Source organism: Crocodylus siamensis, chromosome 1 (genome assembly GCF_052110815.1).
Source record: "Crocodylus siamensis isolate JL-2025a chromosome 1, ASM5211081v1, whole genome shotgun sequence".
Lineage (NCBI taxonomy): Eukaryota > Metazoa > Chordata > Crocodylia > Crocodylidae > Crocodylus > Crocodylus siamensis.
Genome location: NC_143395.1, coordinates 107,599,531 through 107,604,202, shown reverse-complemented (window position 1 = coordinate 107,604,202; position 4,672 = coordinate 107,599,531). Strand labels below are relative to the sequence as shown.

Here is a 4,672-nt window from a genome sequence, read left to right as displayed (position 1 = left end):
TATGTTGTGATGTTTGCTTTTGGTTTCCTTATCACATGGTAGGTGTGTGATGGGAGGACGTGGGGTTTGCAGGAGGTGGTGGGAAGAGGGATGGGGGGATGTGAGTCAGTGTGTGGGTAGGTGTGGAGGGACTGGGGGTATGGGGGATGCTTAGGAGGGTTGGGTCCCCTGCATGAATGTTGCATGCCCCTGGTGGCTAGGGGAGCACAGCGGTGCTGGCGCTGGCCGGAGTTTGGCAGCGACGGTAAGCAGAGAGCTCCCACAGATGCCACCAGCGCTGTCGGCGGGGTGACCACCCACTTGCCACCTTTTCTAAGGGGGTGGAGAAAAGGTCCAGGACCATGCCCTGACCCAATCTTTTTTCCCTGGGGTATCGTTTGACCCCTGGATATCCAGGGACAAGGATGTTTTTCTGTTCCCACATGTGCCTCTTGCAGCATCTCAAAGGGCTTTGCGATGCTGCAAGAGGCAATTGTGCGCTCATCTAGACGCACCCAAAAAGGCTTACCCCAGGGAGCTGTGAACAAGCTAGCTCAGATACTGAAAGCAGTATAGCCATGTTAGTGTGGCATGCTGTCATTTATGATGGAGGAATCCTTAACCTGCAAACAGAGGTATGTCTAGGCCCAATTATTGAGTGATTAAAGATAAAAACACTCCAACTGGGAAAAGCACCATTTTTTTGGAATGAGAGTGAAAGTAACTGCTGAGCAAGTGTTTGTGTAAATTCTCAATTGCTTGAAGTCTTCAGATCAAGACTATATAACTTTTTAAAGTATATACTCTAAAGGCACAGACAGGATTGACAATTTTCGCCTAATCTGGCAAAGTGCACAAAATGCACTGCTGCAGAGCATTTTAAAAAGGACCCAATCACATGAGGGTTCAGATGAAGACGCTCCAAAATGGACCGCCTTCAGTAACTTGGGTCTGCACGTGGGGCTGTTCTGACAGCAGCTTGGCCCTGCTCCAGCACTCTCTCCAGAATGGGAGGTGGGAAAGGGAGCAGAGGGAGGTCTGTCTGGGGTTCAGCCAGTGCTGGGTCATGGGGCAAGTGGATTGGAGCCCCTCCCCAAGGTGGGGGGGAGGCTCCAATCCATCCAACTGGCTCAGCAACTCCCAGAACAAGCTCCATCCACTCCCTTTCCCCACTCCCATTCTGAAAACAGTGCTAGGGGATGCATGGCTCTGGCCAGCCAGGCTCTAGTTCCAGGTAGCACATGCTGCCATCACTTGCGCTGCTCCATTTTGTTTTGTTTTGCTGTGGGTGTTTTTGACACCACGACTTCCTGGTGTCAGAAAAACTCACCGCACTGTAAATTAGCAGCACAGGGATTCCTGCATGCGTGGCATGTGGAGTTTGCAGGGCCACAAGCAGGTCTGCAGTGCCACACATGCACATTCATTTGGATGCGCCCCATGTCAGCATCATGTAAGAACAAGGATGGAATTTAATGCTTTGCCTTTGCAGCTTGGCAAGTGTCATCAGCTCGGTATCACATAGCAGCAAATGTGGGTTCTTGACACTCAATATCAGACAGCAGTCCTTAAGGAGTATGCAATCCGGTGGTAGTTTATGTAGCATGGTGACACTGACCTGCTCTTCTTAATTTAAATCTCCCTTTCCCTTTCCTGAGGTGACTATTCAATCAAAGAGAAACATCTCAATCTCTGCAAATCACATGTGTCATCTATATGGTGTAAAATGTAACTTGTCATAGGCTGAGCAGGATTGTAAGAGTTCCCTGTCCCTGGTATCATATTGCTGCCATGAAAAGTAATGCTAGAGAGAAAAGAATAATAATTTTCTAATACAAGCCATGAGACCCTCCCTCTGCAAAAGAAAAATAGATTTTCTCTGCACCACTAAGCTCATTGTATCCATTCTGCTGGAAGAACAGAGTAATGTTATTCCCTCCTTAGGCTAGGTCCTTGGCTTGACTGCCTCTATGCTCCATCCTGGGGCTGTAGCTCATAATTTCCATAAAATGATATTATTGTTTCTCTTTCAGGGTGTCATGTGCTGCTTATAGTCCATATGGGCTGAAATCTTTTAAAGTATCTGAAAATTGGGAAAAGATTCAAGACAGGGAAGACTCCCTGATCCGTATCCCTTTGCCTCAGAGCCTCCTTCTAGCAGTCTATATCTGGCCCTGGGTGAGCAGTTAATTATTCCCTTGTCAAAGTTAAACATTCATGATACCAGTGACCCTGGAGCTTGAGGAAAAATAGCCTACTCTTGTGACTATTGCAGTGATGCACATAATGCTAAAATCCATTCTCATTTGCATCAGCGACCTGTACAAGGACCTGCTTTATCTTCAACAGTACCTGCAATAAACAGGAGTTGTCAGTACTTACTTATAATAAAAGCATAAAATGGCATGAAGAAATGTTTTGTTCAGATTGGTCAAAATCAGTTGTAGCAATGGCTTGATACAGTACCAATGATGAAAATCACTCGAGGTTTCTAAATTGCCAGTGAAAGCCATAGGCTGTCATTCCATCAATTATTATTATTATTATGCAAAATTACTCCCCTCTAGATTACTTGTTCAACGCTGATATACGTCACCTTTCCTTCCAGTCATGGCATGAGCCCTGCATTAATATCAACTCCCACCAGGAATGCTTATGGTGATGGAGTCATAAAGATTAATCATCTTCAAGACACACTGGTTGTCATGAAGACTGATAACTAAATACCATACACAGTGGGTTGTTTAGGCTTTTAATGCTGTTTTAAGTTCCTATCACACATCCCCTCCAAAGATCTCCAGATGTTTTACAAACACTAAGCAAGGTTGCATTAGAATCAGACCAAGTTAGGGCTAGAAGGGACCCAGGAGGTCATCTAGTCCAACCCCATGCTCAACATAAGACAAGCCCCAACTAGATCACCCCAAGCCACAGCTTTGTTTAGCTGGGTTTTGAAAACCTCCAAGGATGGAGCTTCCACCACCTCTCTGGGTAACCTGTTCCAGTGTTATACTACCCTACTAGGAAGAAAATTCTTCCTAATATCTAACCTAAACTTTGCTCACTACTTGAGACCATTGCTTCTTGTTCTGTCATCTACCATCTATGAAATCACTGAAAGTCTAGCTCCATCCTCTTTTGAACCCCCATTTAGGTAGTTGAAGGTTGCTATTAAGATCCCCTCTCAGTCTCCTCTTCTCTAGACTAAATAAGCCCAGTTCCCAAAAATGGCAGCTACCAGGAGTGGGGTTTGAACCCACGCAGACATACATCCATTGGATCTTAAGTCCAACGCCTTAACCACTCGGCCATCCTGGTGAAAGTTTTGTATTTAACTGCAGAGATGAGAGACTGAGGTATGAGAGAGGCAAGTGATTTTATTGCATCCAGAGGAAACATCAGACTGCCAGACCAAACAGCACCCACAACTACAGCCCAGCCCAGACCAATGAGCGAAGCAAATAAACAGGTAAGAGAGAGGCCAGGATAACGCTGGGACTAGGAGGTCAGTACACACACCCACAGGAGGCCTCAAATGCCTCTACATAGGCCAGAGCAGCCACCTCCCTGCTGGGCCCCCCTTGGGCCCCGGGGGAGGCACACCCGGGCCACGGGTTAGCAAGGATTTAGTTAGGGAGGTTCTGGAGGGGTTGGACGTATTCAAGTCAGCCGGCCCGGATGATCTCCACCCTAGAGTTCTAAAGGAACTGGCCGAGGTCATTGCAAGTCCCCTGGCACAACTTTACGAGCACTCGTGGTGCTCTGGTGAGGTACTGGAGGACTGGAAGAGGGCCAATGTGGTCCCCATCTTCAAAAAAGGCAGGAAGGAGGACCTGGGAAACTATAGGCCAGTTAGTCTTACCTTGATCCTAGGCAAGCTGTTCGAGAAAATTATGCTGGCACACATCCAGGAGGGGCCAGCAGGGGACTGCATGCTTAGGGGCAACCAACACGAGTTCATCAGTTGCAGGTCCTGTCAGACCAACCTGGTGGCCTTTTACAATCAGATCACCAGATCATTAGATGCAGGGGTAGCAGTGGATATAGTCTTCCTGGACTTCCGGAAGGCTTTCGACACTGTCTCTCACCCTGTTCTCATTAAGAAACTGGAGGGCTGTGGTGTAGACACCCACACAGTCAAATGGGTCGCCAACTGGCTGGAGGGCCGCACCCAGAGGGTGGTAGTGGATGGGTCCTTCTCAACCTGGAAGGATGTGGGCAGTGGGGTCCGCAGGGCTCGGTCCTCGGGCCCGCACTGTTCAACATCTTCATCAGCGATTTGGATGAGGGGGTAAAAAGCACCCTGTTCAGATTTGCTGATGACACTAAGATGTGGGGGGACGTGGGCACACTGGAAGGAAGCAACAGGCTACAATCAGACCTAGACAGGTTACAAGGGTGGGCGGATGTGAATAGGATATAAACTAGTCAGGGGGGACCAGCAGGCATTGGGGGAGTCACTGTTCCCCTGAGCACCGCCAGGAGTGACCAGGAATAACAGTCACAAGCTGGCAGAGGGTAGGTTTAGGCTAGATATCAGGAGATGCTACTTCACAGCCAGGCGGCTAGGGTCTGGAACCAGCTTCCAAGAGAAGTGGTGCAGGCTCCTACTCTGGGGGTGCTTAAGAGGAGGTTAGTTGAACATCTTGCTAGGATCGTTTGACCCCAGTACTCTTTCCTGCCATGGCAGGGG

General features: G+C 48.3%; 1 non-coding gene across 1 annotated transcript; it reads right to left on the bottom strand.

The window, feature by feature from the left end:
• Window positions 1-3,214: 3,214 nt before the first annotated feature.
• On the bottom strand, window positions 3,215-3,297 carry TRNAL-UAA (transfer RNA leucine (anticodon UAA)). The gene has a single exon. It is a non-coding gene; the product is annotated as a tRNA-Leu (tRNA).
• Window positions 3,298-4,672: the final 1,375 nt, after the last annotated feature.